Genomic DNA, 15,611 nt, shown 5'->3' on the forward strand with positions numbered 1-15,611 from the left:
TGTGGAGAGTTTAAAGCCGGATTTGGATACAAAAAGATTTCCCAAGCTTTAAACATCCCAAGGAGCACTGTGCAAGCGATAATATTGAAATGGAAGGAGTATCAGACCACTACAAATCTACGAGACCCGGCCGTCCCTCTAAACTTTCAGCTCATACAATGAGAAGACTGATCAGAGATGCAGTCAAGAGCGCCCATGATCACTCTGGATGAACTGCAGAGATCTACAGCTGAGGTGGGAGACTCTGTCCATAGGACAACAATCAGTCGTATACCTTGCACAAATCTGGCCTTTATGGAAGAGTGGCAAGAAGAAAGCCATTTCTTAAAGATATCCATAAAAGTGTCGTTTAAAGTTTGCCAAAAGCCACCTGGGAGACACACCAAACATGTGGAAGAAGGTGCTGTGGTCAGGTGATACCAAAATCGAACTTTTGGCAACAATGCAAAACGTTATGTTTGGCGTAAAAAGCAACACAGCTCATCACCCTGAACACACCATCCCCACTGTCAAACATGGTGGTGGCAGCATCATGGTTTGGGCCTGCTTTTCTTCAGCAGGGACAGGGGAAGATGGTTAAAATTGATGGGAAGATGGATGGAGCCAAATACAGGACCATTCTGGAAGAAACCCTGATGGAGTCTGCAAAGACCTGAGACTGGGACGGAGATTTGTCTTCCAACAAGACAATGATCCAAAACATAAAGCAAAATCTACAATGGAATGGTTCACAAATAAACATATCCAGGTGTTAGAATGGCCAAGTCAAAGTCCAGACCTGAATCCAATCGAGAATCTGTGGAAAGAACTGAAAACTGCTGTTCACAAACGGCTCTCCATCCAACCTCACTGAGCTCGAGGCTGTTTTTGCAAGGAGGAATGGGCAAAAATGTCAGTCTCGATGTGCAAAACTGATAGAGACATTACCCCAAAGCGACTTACGCTTATAGCCGGCAGCAAAAGGTGGCGCTACAAAGTATTAACTTAAGGGGCTGAATAATTTTGCCGCCCAATATTTCCAGTTTTTATTTGTTTAAAAGGTTTGAAATATCCAATAAATTTCGTTCCACTTCGTATTGTGTCCCACTTGTTGTTGATTCTTCACAAAAAATTACAGTTTTATATCTTTATGTTTGAGGCCTGAAATGTGGCAAAGGTCGAAAAGTTCAAGGGGCCGAATACTTTACGCAAAGGCACTGTATATATATATATATATATATATATATATATATATATATATATACACACACACAGTCAGTATATATACACACACAGTCAGTATATATACACACACAGTCAGTATATATACACACACACACAGTCTGTATATACACACACACAGTCAGTGTATATATATATATATATATATATATATATATATATATATATATACACACACAAAGTCAGTATATATACACACACACACAGTCAGTATATACACACACACACACACACAGTCAGTATATATACACACACACACAGTCTGTATATACACACACACAGTCAGTGTATATATATATATATATATATATATATATATACACACACAAAGTCAGTGTATACACACACAAGTTATTGTCATATATATATATATATATATATATATATATACACACACACAGTCTGTCTATATACACACACACAGTCAGTATATATACACACACAGTCGAATATATACACACACACACACACACACACACACAACAGAGTCAGTATATATATACACACACACACACAGTCAGTATATACACACACACAGTTAGTATATACACACACACACACACACACACACACACACAGTCAGTATATACACACACACACACACACACACACACAGAGTCAGTATATATACACACACACACAGTCAGTATATACACACACACAGTCAGTATATACACACACACAGTCAGTATATACACACACACACACACACACAGTCAGTATATACACACACACACACACAAAGTCAGTATATATACACACACACACAACCACAGTCAGTATATACACACACACAACAGTATAACACAGTACCACAAATTATATACACACACACACACACACACACAGTCAGTATATACACACACACAACACAGTCAGGTATATACACACAACAGTCAATCAGTATATACACACACACACACACACACACACACACAACACACACAGTCAGTATATATACACACACACACAGTCAGTATATACACACAACAACACACACACAACAGTCAGTATATATACACACACACACCGATCAGGTATACTACACCACCAGTCAGTCAGTATACCCACACATGACTGACTTACCAGCACAATTTATAACCATGGGACCACCCGTGCGGAGAACTCCCTGAAGCGCACTGTTTGTTTTAACGTTTTATCCAGGATCTGACTTTTAATTTAAAAAAACTTTAAGTTTCATACCAATATAGGTCTTACTGAAGGCATTTAATGGTCAAAATATTAATACATACTCGAATATATTCGAATATTAATAAACGAACTCCGAATATGATTTTTGGGCAAAAGTCAAAGCTCAGGACATGCAAGGACCTTTGGCTGGCTCTGCTTTTGTTTTTACCTTTAGTAGGTGATATAGGGCTTAAATATTATTCATAAAGGTCTTAAAAAGGTCTTTAAAGACTTAAATGTGACTTGGTAAAGCACCCAGAAACCCTGCAACAGGTCAACCTAGCTCTCCAAACCTAACACTAGCCAACAGGTGTACTTCGCTCTCAAAGCTAACACTAGCCAACAGATCAAGCGCTCTCCAAGCTAACACTAGCTAACAGGTGCTACTATACTCTCCAAGCTAACACTAGCCAGAGTGGACACCTTGCTTGTTGATGGCGTGCTTACTGCTCCTCAGGGAGTGTTCTTTGTCCGCTGATCCAGGATCTGAGGTTTCCGCTGACTCTCACCAACAAGTTCGACATCTTCAACGAGTCTGAGGACAGACCAGACGCCAGAGGACTGCTGCTCAGGTAGCTTAGCATGTTAGCCTGCTAGCATGGTAGTATGATGAAGGATAGAAGTGAGCGAGAAGCATTCAGATGGAAAGAGGTTGTTTGTTGAATTGAGCTGCCTGTTAGCATGTTAGCTTAGCTTTGTTTTGTTGTTTTCAGCACCAAGCAGCTGATCATCGATGTCATCAGGACGCAGTCAGGTGACTCTCTGACAGACATGCTGAGAACCTCTGTGTCACATGACCAGGTACACACTAACACAGAGACACACACATACACACACAAACCCAGTTAACCTTTACAACAGAGCCTCTTCTCTACACCTGTTAGATCATGTTTGATTCCAGAGATCTCTGTTGATCTGTGTGTGTGGCTTTGTTCTCCTGGTGGAAAAAATATATATATATATATATATTCCACCAGGAGAACCCAGGGCCATATATATACATACATACATACAGGCCAAAAGTTTGGACACACCTTCTCATTCAATGTGTTTCTTTATTTTCATGACTATTTACATTGTAGATTCTCACTGAAGGCATCAAAACTATGAATGAACACATATGGGCCCTATCTTGCACTCAGCGCAATTGCCTCTGTACACCGACGCATGTATCATTCCTATTTTGCACCCGACTCACAGCGGACTTTTCCCTCCACAGACGCACGTCGGTAAATTAGGGAATGTATTTGCGCTCCAGGGGGCGGTTCAGCGAAAAGAGGAGGCGTGTTCAGGCGCAAATGTTATGTGGTCCTATTTTGCAGTTTCAGAAAACAATTCCGCCACTGACCAGGAAAAACCTGGTCTAAAGTCAGTGACGCTAGTCTAAAGTCAGTGACGCTAGTCTAAAGTCAGTGGCGCTAGTCTAAAGTCAGTGGTGCTAGTGTAAAGTCAGTGGTACTAGTCTAAACTCAGTGGTGCTAGTGTAAAGTCAGTGGTACTAGTCTAAACTCAGTGGCGATAGTCTAAACTCAGTGGTACTAGTCTAAAGTCAGTGGTGCTAGTCTAAAGTCAGTGGTACTAGTCTAAAGTCATTGGTGCTAGTCTAAACTCAGTGGCGCTAGTCTAAACTCAGTGGTACTAGTCTAAAGTCAGTGGTGCTAGTCTAAAGTCAGTGGTACTAGTCTAAAGTCAGTGGTACTAGTCTAAACTCAGTGGCGCTAGTCTAAACTCAGTGGTACTAGTCTAAAGTCAGTGGTACTAGTCTAAAGTCAGTGGTACTAGTCTAAAGTCAGTGGTGCTAGTCTAAAGTCAGTGGTACTAGTCTAAAGTCAGTGGCGCTAGTCTAAAGCCAGTGGTACTAGTCTAAAGCCAGTGGTACTAGTCTAAAGCCAGTGGTACTAGTCTAAACTCAGTGGTACTAGTCTAAAGTCAGTGGTGCTAGTCTAAAGTCAGTGGCGCTAGTCTAAAGTCAGTGGTACTAGTCTAAAGTCAGTGGCGCTAGTCTAAAGTCAGTGGTACTAGTCTAAACTCAGTGGCGCTAGTCTAAACTCAGTGGTACTAGTCTAAAGTCAGTGGTGCTAGTCTAAAGTCAGTGGTACTAGTCTAAAGTCAGTGGCGCTAGTCTAAAGTCAGTGGTACTAGTCTAAAGTCAGTGGTGCTAGTCTAAAGTCAGTGGTGCTAGTCTAAAGTCAGTGGTGCTAGTCTAAAGTCAGTGGTACTAGTCTAAAGTTAGTGACGCTAGTCTAAAGTCAGTGGCGCTAGTCTAAAGTCAGTGGCGCTAGTCTAAAGTCAGTGGTACTAGTCTAAAGTCAGTGGTACTAGTCTAAAGTCAGTGGTGCTAGTCTAAAGTCAGTGGTGCTAGTCTAAAGTCAGTGGCGCTAGTCTAAAGTCAGTGGCGCGTTATTCAGATGCTATTTTAGGGGCGCATGCTTGGCCATAATGTAGCGTGTGCACAACGCGCATACACTTCTCTCATCTACAGCAGTTCCCATTTTTGAAAACCATACATAATTACAAAGAAAAGTATTACTGAAAATGCGCTTCAGGTGTTTGGATAGATCAGGAGGCACTTTACAGTACAGTCCTCAAAAAGTCCCAGCATTCTTTGTGGCTTGTTGTGTTTTACACAACATTTCCATGAATCATGAATGTGTTGATGACATAAATGAGGAAATATTAGAGGACTTAAGGAGACGTGATGTTGAACTACGGTGGGATTGGACACTCTCGGAGTGGCATAATGCGCGATGCGCTCCTGGTGGAGCGGGTGGACGGAGATGGAGTGGGGAGGAGGAAGGGGCACAGCAGGAGCAGGTGGTGCGTTTGGAGGCCCACGCTCCATGGCTGCAGAATCCTCTCCAGACTTGAGGAGATGCGCCCGAGAGGCCGCAGCAACATCGCCACCCGGCTAAGACGGGAATTTATTACTTGCCACATCCAGGACAGCTCCCGCTGGCGTGCGCCAGGCAAATCCGCCATCATAATAGCAATCCGCCATAGAACAAGTGCGCCTGCTCTTAAAGGGAATGAGAGATGACGCTCTGATTGGTTATTTTCACGTTATGCCCAAACCACACCTAGCTACTTCAGACCAACCCATTTTAGATTTGCGTCGGGCGCAAGAGTCATTTATCCCGCCGGTATAATAGCAACAGCGCCCAAGATCCGCCCACAAAGCTACTTGCGTTTGGCGTTTCATACTTGCGTTTCAGATCGTTAAAATAGGGCCCATGGAATTCTGTACTTAACAAAAAAGTGGAAAAACGAAAGAAAACGATGTCTTATATTTTAGATTCTTCAAAGTAGCCACCCTTTGCTTTTTTTGATAACTCTGCAAACCCTTGGTGTTCTCTCAATGAGCTTCATGAGGTAGTCACCTGAAATGGTTTTACCTTCACAGGTGTGCTTTGTCAGGGTTCATTAGTGGAAGTTTTTCCCTTATTAATAAAAAAGCAAAGGGTGGCTACTTTGACAAATCTAAAATATAAGACATGTTTTTAGTTATTTCACACTTTTTTTGTTAAGTACATAATTCCATATGTGTTCATTCCTAGTTTTGATGCCTTCAGTGAGAATCTACAATGTAAATAGTCATGAAAATAAAAGGAAACACATTGAATGAGAAGGTGTGTCCAAACTTTTGCCCTGTACTGTATATATAATGGAAACAGAGAGCAGCAATGCTCCATGATGTAGATCTCCTTGAAGACCAGTCTGGTGTTAGAGGTCCCTCTAGAGGACAGAACCTGTAACAACAACACATGCTGATACTGGCTTTGACTATTAATAAGACTGGGTAGTGTAGTACATATTAATAACAGGCTGCATATGAGCATTACATATTCAAAGATTATTGGAACATTCAAAAAATATAACGAATGAAATTCGATATCGGTATTATAGATGAAGACTGACTGCTCTAACACAAACACACACACGCACGCAAAGAGACAGACACACACACACAGACACGCATACAGAGACACACACACACAGTTCCAGTCCCAGGTGACTCTCAGCATGTGAACTACAGTCAGCTGTCTCTTCTCTCCTCTACAGGAAGTGTGTCATGATTGGCTGATGCAGCGGCGAGCTCGGCAGGACGCCCGCACGCCTGACAAGATGAAGAGGAACAAGTCGCTGGTCGCCAACGGCAACCTGAGTTTGGAGGAGAGTCCTGAGAGCCCCAGAGAGGACCAGATCCTGCAGATGATCGCCAAGGTAACCACACACAGAGAGACAGACACACATATATAAACACACAGAGAGACACAAGGTCACCAAGGTCAGTGATCACTTTTTTTGTCGGGGAGTATTAAGGCGGAGAATAATAATAATAACAACTAGAAAATTCCACAGGAAATGTTGACAGTAGCTATGTTTCCATCCACACGTTTTTATCCAAATTAAGTGATATCGAATGAAAAATGCCGTCATGGAAACAGTAAAATCCGACTGAATTTCATGAATATCGACTCAAAGAAAATACATTCGGTCTCATCGGATTTTCTCTTGATCGATATACGGCTTATGCGATAAATGCTGATGGAAACGTTATTTGCCGAATAAATAATGAATTGCGATTAAGTTTTAGGTCATTTTATGGTTGCAACCCGCAATAAAACGAAGAAGTTTCAGTTCATTTCCGCCCAGTATTTCCGCTCTGTTTGCACACATGATAGCTGTCAACAAAAACAGATGTAAGCGGACAAACGAGGAGACGAGATACTTTTTTAATTTAATTTAACAGAAAAAATATAACAGCTATTTTAGATAGCAAAAATCTAAGAAACGCCATCATTTATCAGGAGCTCGCGAAGGAAATGACCAACAAAGGTTACGACGGGGACATTAAACGCTTAACGTGGTTTAATGTATCTAAACAACGATCAATCATCACCAGATGTATCATGGTTATATCTTGTCATAAACACTTAAAGTGATGGTTCGGAGTAATTTCACCCTAGGGTCCTTTGCACCATGACCTGGAGCCAAACCCGAAATGATACCAAACTTCTACACTAGTACAAATAGGTTATGTACTCATAAAACGATGGATTGGAAAGTTTGTAAGTACACCAGAAGTTTATGAACACTTGCCTGCTCTCTTCAGCTCTCTGTTGCTGCTGCTGCTACCTGCAGTTAGACGAGTGCTTAGGGCCGTCTATGAATTACTACACCGAAAAGAGTTACAACAAAATATGTATTAATTCAATGATTAAATAAGGTAATGTCTCCAAACTTACCTCAATCATTACTTGTCTCCTGCTAGTTATACTACAGCACTTACTTTAAAAAAAGTTAAATTAATAAATATTTTTGTTGCATCTCTTTTCGGTGTTGTAATTTGTAGACGGCCCTAAGCACTCGTCTTACAGCAGCAGCAACAGCAGCAGAGAGCAGAGGCCAGCAGGCAAGTGTTATTTACATAATCTTCTGGTGTACTTACAAACTTTCCAATCCATCGTTTTGAGTGCATAACCTATATGTACTAGTTTAGAAGTTTGGTATCATTTCGGGCATTATTAGTGGGTCATTTACGAGACACAAACGTGGGTCCATTAGCCCCTGCGCTAAGCTATTCAGCTGATAACGCTACTTGCTAACTCTCCCAATGTTCGACCCAGGTGAAAAAAGCTTCTGGGGGGATGTTTGGCTCGAGGTCATGGTGCAAAGGACCCTAGGGTGAAATTACTCCGAACCATCACTTTAAGCCTGTCAAAAAAACTAAATCGAAATCCAACGATTATAGAAGTTATCTCACGTAAATGTTTTCTTCATCATTGCACCCTATGGCGAGGAAAAAGCTTTTTGATTTAATGTAGCCTACCTAAACAATGATAAATGATTACCAAATTTCTCTCTCATATTGCTCCTCATAACCACTGAAAACTGTCAAAAACTCAAACCCAAAATCCTATTATAATGGTCGTTATCTGACATAAAGCGTTTCTGCTTCAGGGCAGCAGAGGGGCTGGGGGTTGACTCTCCACGGTTCTCATTGGCTTTATAAGTCCTAATGTGAAAAAGCTTAATGTGGTTTAATGTTACCTAAACAACGATCAATCATCACCAGAAAATCCTCTTCTATATTGCTCATCATAACCACTTAAAACGGTCAAATCTAACCCAATGTCCAAATATTATGGACGAAAACATTAACGTGAGATAACTTCTATAATCGTTAGGGCTGGACCCGAATATTCGTTCGGTGGGTTGGTATTCGATTTTAAAATTTGACATTCGAATATTTGTTTTTTTATTTTTTATTTTGGTTTATTTATTTTCTGCATTTATCTCTTGTTCACACTCCAGTCCAGTTGGTGGCGGTAATGCACATTTAAGTTGGTTTGCCAACCACCAATAAACTACAAAGAAGAAGAAGAAGAAGAAGAAGAAGAAGAAGAAGAAGAGACTGTTGGTACACGATGACGCCCACTTCAAGTATTTAGCAAACTGGGCAGAGAAGCTAGCGGCGATAAAAAGTGCGGAAATGGAAAACTGTTTCCCGTTTTTCCGTTGTGATTCGGCCAGAAACTTTAACATTGTGAGGCGAACAGATCGTTTTGGAATATAAAGCTTGGATATTACATTTCCTTGGACTCTTGGGGATTTATGAAAATCAAGTTTTGGTTAATATACAACTTTGTTGCTGACAGGACAACGACAACAGGTATGCATGCACTCTCGGCTGCACAGATTACGGCTGAGTTGTTTTATTTTCTTTTACTTTGTAACAGTTGTGTACATGGCTGTATATTTTGAAGATTTAATGCTTTAAAGTTATAAAAACGCTCATGAGTGGAAGTTTTATCGAGGTTACAGCGACGCCCCAGTCACAAAGTGTCCCGTTGACGGGAGGGTGATCCTTGAGAAGTTAAAAGTTTATTAATTCTGAACGCGTCTGGCCTGTCTATCTATATTGCACCAAATACGACACTGCACTCCCTTGTGAAGTCGTTTGGATGAAGGGTTCTCAAAATAATCAACATGCAAACAAACAGACACATAGAGATTCCTGCCTTTTATTAGAGATAATAATATGTTCAGCCCCCTCTCTCCGAAGCTTCGAATATTCGATGCTCATTACTACCGAAGCTTTGAAGCTCAAAAAATGGTATTCGGACCAGCCCTAGTAATCGTTGGATGTTTTTTTTTGACAGGCTTAAGTGTTCATGACAAGATATGACCATGATACATCTGGTGATGTCTGATCGTTGTTTAGATATTAAACCACGTTAAGCTTTTTCACGTTAAGCGTTTTAGAATGTCCCTTACGACATGCCGTGGGACGTCCTGCGGAGTAAATGGAAGGCGCTCAAACAGCGATACACGGCTCAAAAAAGAGAGTTGTCTGTCAGCGGTGCAGAAGGGAAAATAAAAGGCAAGTTCACCTTTTTGATGAGCTGGATCAGATCCTCGGTCAAAGGCCCATCGTAGCTTAGCTTGGCTTCTAATATTAACAACAACAACTACTTCTGTTGTCTAGCAAAACTTTGTTCGCAAAAGTTCGCTTGAATGTTGTGTGATTCAGTGCAAAAATTAATGGAAACACCTTAAATGTCTCAAATCAATTCGATAGACCAATTTAATCGCAAAACAGCATGTGACGTCATTACGCACAGGTTTGTATTCGCTTTAGAGCTGTTTGATGGAAACACACTTTCACCAGCTTTATTTGCATGAGTTTTTTTTACCGAACTTCAGATAATTCGATGGACAAGTGGATGGAAACTTAGTAAGTGTCTCTACTACTTGGTGTACATCTGATTAACCCTGGCTAACAGTAAATCTGCTGTTTGACACGGCCAACAGTAAAGAGTCTCCATGATAGGAGGTGTGTGTGTGTCAGAACTTGTTGCTATGGTGATTTCCACAGTGAGGGAGTAGAGGAGGGAGGGGGAGACAGTGGCTTCCATGGGTCAAACATTGTCCATTTAATGATAATTATACCTCTTAAGTTTGTTCTGTAATTCAAAAACCGTGGGTCAAAACGGCAAAAATATTATAATCACAAGAAAGATAAAAGTCTGGCGAACGCATTGATGTGGTTTTTATGTTTGTGTTGTCAAATATATGGGACACAGAGCAGGTAACAAACCTGAGTCCTTACAGATATCTTTTTTCATTGTTTCTATCAACAGTTGGTATGAAGAGAGCCAAAAGTTTAAGTCCAGTGGACTCCACAGTCACATATCTGTGACCGGCACAAGATTTCCTACATTATGATCAACTATGATGTATGAAGAGTGAAAACTGTAGGAGGGAGAGCAATTTGTTTGGAAAGATTTCAGAGAATCATACTGCAGCTTCCCCCTCTGTCCTCCCCTCTAACTCTCAACATTCTGTCCCATACACACACATTGGAAAATCTGAAACAGTCTGAAAACTGGATGATTCATAAACTGTGATTTGGTAGAAACCGTGCTTGATATCAGAATGCCCATTCAGCCCAATAAAGGCAAAAGTCTTGTCTTTGGTTTAAACTTTAAATAATTTTTCTACATTAAAGTATGGCGACACAGTATGGCCCCAAAGAGGGGTTGTTTCGAGCTATGTTAAGCTATTTACCATTAAAGATTTACAATTAAAGTCTATGGGACAATTTCGTGCAGTTTTTTGCCGTTTTCATAAAAACCGCGCAGCAAATCTCTTAGAAAAGTAATAGCACACCATTCACGATAATTACACACGTTTTGATGTATTGTGTGCATGTGTTGGCAACGCTCCGTGACTAGTAGCAGGACAAAATGTGGCGGAATAATAATAAGTATGGGGGATAATAGTCATTCTGCTGATTGCTGCTATTGCAGCACATCGGCACACTGAATAAAGTATTTGCTGTTGATCCCTCAGGACATCCGTCAGCAGCGTGTGCACTGCCAGCGGAGAGGGGCGGAGCTTCAGAAACTCCGTCAGACTCTCAGCAGCCTGCAGGACAAGAGCAGCTTCCACAGCCAGCAGGTGGACTACTACAGACATTACATCACTTCCTGTCTGGACCACCTGACTCACAGCAGTTACACACACACACACACACACACACACACACACACAGACGCCGAGAGAGACAGACACACACAGACAGACACACACACACAAACAGGTACGTCTCTCTGGAATGATGCGTCCACTTCTTCCTGTCCGAAGCTGTGAGATTGTGTAACCATGACAACGTAGTGATCAGTAACCATGTGAACAGGAAGATGAATTATCTGATTTGTCTGAGCTTGTGTTAAGACTACACAGAGACAGCGGTGTCATGTTGTGATTGGCTGTGTGTTTCAGTAAATCGACCAATAAGAAGAAGCTTCCTGCTCTGAGCTACAGCGCCACCCGGCTGCAGGAGAAAGGAGTTCTGGTGGAGATCCAGGACCTGCCAGCTACACAGTGAGACACACACAGATACACACACACACACACACACACACACACACACACAGATCCAGGACCTGCCAGCTACACAGTGAGACTATACACACACACACACACACACACACACACACACACACACACACACACAGATCCAGGACCTGCCAGCTACACAGTGAGACACACACACACACACACACACACACACACACACACACACACACACACACACACACACACACACACACACACACACACACACACACACAGATCCAGGACCTGCCAGCTACACAGTGAGACAACACATTAATTATTTATATATGTGTAATAGTGTGTTTTGTGTATATTCCAGCTAACTTTATTTTTTTAAGTGGTACTGTCTCAAAAGGGGAAACAGGATGTTCCATTTGTCGACAATGACAGGGGGAGGGTATAGATTTTACTATCTTCTTATAATGTTATTTAAAATACAGTGATTGTGCTAGATAAGCCTTGTCACTGTTGTTGAATTGTTTCCAACTCAAAAGAAAGTAGTAATGTTTCATGTACATTTATTTTCATTTAGATATGTTGATAATTGTGATCGGCGAATCACCTGTGTATTGTGGTACATGCTCATGAGCGTCCCTCTCTCAGTCTGTTTTGGAAACTGAGAGAGACAGGTATGTTGACGGAGTATTCCGCTTATAAATGTAATTCCAATGTTGATGTACTATCCACTACATGACTATGTTCTGGAGGAGTGATGGGACAGATGTGGTGTGTAGGGCTGGGTCTGTATTGTAATGTGTTTCAAAGTTATTGCGAAGTTTGTATTGCACTGTGTTCCTTTTAAGTGCCGCTGCTTTGCCGCTCGTGTTCAGAGTAGCGCTACGACAACACGCATTATGGGAAATGTGGTTTTCCTGTGGGATTTGTATAGAACGATTGTGATGTGTAATTCTACTGTTCTAGTGTGTGTGCACATATAATGTTTCTGTGTTTACCTGTGATCTATTACACATGAGGCAGGGCATGTTTACTTTATTTTGCATTTGTTTTACTTTATTATTTTATGTATCCCTCACAGTAGTCTGAGAAGAGGGTGTGTGGAACTGATGCAGTCCCTGTCACATGTTGTGTCATTACAGGTATGGTTGCCAAAGAAAATAACCACTATACGATCATTTCAATTAATGTTTTACTATATTGTGTAAATGTTTTGTTATCTTTAGACTGTGTAAATGTTTTGTTATGCTCAGTCTGTTTTGGAAACTGAGAGAGACAGTAGTCTGAGAAGAGGGTGTGTGGAACTGATGCAGTCCCTGTCACATGTTGTGTCATTACAGACTCACTCAGTAAAGCAAAGATCCAAAGAGATAACTGTGGTGTCGTGGTGATTTTGTGGTGTGTCCTGAATCCGCTACAAATTGGTGCCGTGACCCGGATCAACAGATCAGCTGCTGCCGGTCGCCGGGGAGCTTTCCTACGTTTCCTCGCCATCACAGGTGCACAATAACTGGGGAAGAAGAACTCTGTACAGTATGTCTTCCATGAACAGTGATGACCCCGAAGGGGCTTCGAGTGTATCCCCTTCACAACGTGTTAGTGTGCCACAGTTAGATGAACTTGTGTCAGATAGGGATTTTAACCCTGTGAATGTGACTCCTGCTCGCACTCAAGGCAATGTTTTGAACAGACAAGGGGGAATCCCTGGGGTTGGGCGGGGTGCTCAATTGGCTGATTTGATAGCACAGAGTGCCAGAGCTTCACCTGTTCAGACTCAATTAGGTGACCGCAGTTGGTCGGGTCAGAACCCCGCCGGTGGTGATCCACTTAATCAGCTGCACGGTATTACAGATTTAATCAAGCAGCTAGGCAGTGAAATAGGGAGTCAGATCTCAGCTAGTTTGTCCCAAGCAGGCCAGGCTGGTGCTAATGTCAATTCAAACACTCTCCCAAACACAGCTCAAAACCCGGACTGGTCAAAGATGAACCTGACCCTCAAGTCTGACATTAAAGAGCCACCTTATTTCAGGGGTGATAGCTCTGATCGATTCACTCTAACCGAGTGGCAAGAAATGATGCAAACATACCTGACAAGGACGGGCTGTAGTTTGTCTGAGCAAGGCAATGAAATTATGGCCAGATTAATGGGTCGAGCTAGAGACGTTGTTAAAATTTGCACTCGCAACAACCGTCTCTTAAATATTACCAGAGATCCTGATGTTATCTTCACTATCCTCAGAGAGCACTTTGGGGATGCAATTTCATCAACCACCCCTAAAAAGGAGATATTGGGTTGTCTCCAGGAAATAAACTGGTTTAGAGTGGCAAAGTGTGGAGTGTTAGTGTTCCCATTAAAGAACACGGATACAGATGTCCTGTTTTGGTTGATTTATTTGGCTGTGGTCTGTAATAATACAAAGTAACAATCAGTATAGCAATCACCATATGTAATGCAAATACATATACACTAACATAATAAAGGTACTAAGGTAGCGAAGGACTGTATTCAGTACTAAAGTATACCACGGGATTCATGTAACATACACAAATTATCTCACACGATACATACAGACAGCTGGTCTTAGCTTATTAGCTTTAGCAACGCTGATAACAATAACAGAGTTAGCATTAACTGATGCACATCTAAACAGTACACAACGTTAGCATCCAGTCAGACAGTATAATGTTGTTAATCTCACCTTATGTCATTTACACACAGCAATAAACCAGGGAGGTAGATGAACGTTAAGAAGGCAAAGGAGATTACAATATATATCCACCGGAGAACTAGCGTAACAGCACGGCGTTTCACATGTGGTGCATTCAATAGTATCGGAACGGCTATGGTACGTTCAAGAGCGTAGGACATATAGAAACTAACAGAGAACTGGCTATTACTGAATAGAACTTATCTCAATTAACAATGTAACAATACATTAACAGTGTGGGCTTTCTAACACAGCCGCCCCCGACTGTCTACACAGACAGTCGAATCCAAGGTAGAAAGACCACTCAGGTAGGTGGATCTTCGGTAGTGTCTTCAAGCTTTGGGAGCTGGACCAGACGAGCTACTGGTCGAATATATGTCCGTTCCTTGACTTTTATGGCAGCAGTCCGGACGCGTCCATCAGCTCCAGGATAAGTAGCTGTTACCTTTCCAACAGGCCATAAAGCGCTGCGGGAAGCTGAGGATCCACAATCAGCACCTTCTGATTTAGTTTGAGGGTTCCCATCTTTCTGCCACTTTCGTCTCTCCTGCAGGCTGGGCAGATAGTGGCTGATGAATCTGGACCAGAAATGGTCAACGAGAACTTGGCTGTGCCGCCATCGACGATTCCCAAGGGTATTACTAGAGTCATACGGACGCCTGGGGAAGTGTTGCATCGCGTCCCATCAGTAGGATATTAGGTGTGATGGGATCCGGATCAGCTATGTCTGAAGAGACATAGCCAAGGGGCTTAGCATTCAGGATGCCCTCCACCTCCACAAGAACTGTGCGGATCACTGTTTCAGGCACTGACTGCTCCTTAAGTATGACCCTGAAAAGCAGTCTTCCCGGACCTCACTTCTCTCTCCCATGCTCCACCAAAGTGGGGAGCTGGGGAGGATAAACAGAAATCAATCTGCTGTTTGGCCAACTGTTCCTTCAGGTGAGGGGCCATGGCCTCAAAAGGCCTCACGTAGCTCCCGAGCTCCACCGACGAAATTTGTTCCATTATCGGACAGGAGCTTCGGAAGGGTTTGCCTCTTCTGGCTATGAATCTCGTTAGAAGACATCAGGATAGGCGTCGCCGAGGCTCTCAGGGAGGTCTAGATGTACAACGCGAGTTGTCATGCAC

General features: G+C 42.1%; 2 long non-coding RNA genes and 1 pseudogene across 2 annotated transcripts; all 3 read left to right on the plus strand.

The window, feature by feature from the left end:
- Positions 1-15,611, plus strand: part of LOC120562492 — a 46,038-nt pseudogene that overhangs the window by 15,555 nt on the left and 14,872 nt on the right.
- LOC120563031 lies at positions 2,938-6,552 on the plus strand. Its single transcript, XR_005639897.1, has 3 exons — positions 2,938-2,984; positions 3,126-3,213; positions 6,472-6,552. It is a non-coding gene; the product is annotated as an uncharacterized LOC120563031 (long non-coding RNA).
- Positions 12,114-13,143, plus strand: LOC120563029. The gene is made up of 2 exons (XR_005639895.1): positions 12,114-12,446; positions 12,854-13,143. It is a non-coding gene; the product is annotated as an uncharacterized LOC120563029 (long non-coding RNA).

Source organism: Perca fluviatilis, chromosome 7, assembly GCF_010015445.1.
Source record: "Perca fluviatilis chromosome 7, GENO_Pfluv_1.0, whole genome shotgun sequence".
NCBI classification, from domain to species: domain Eukaryota; kingdom Metazoa; phylum Chordata; class Actinopteri; order Perciformes; family Percidae; genus Perca; species Perca fluviatilis.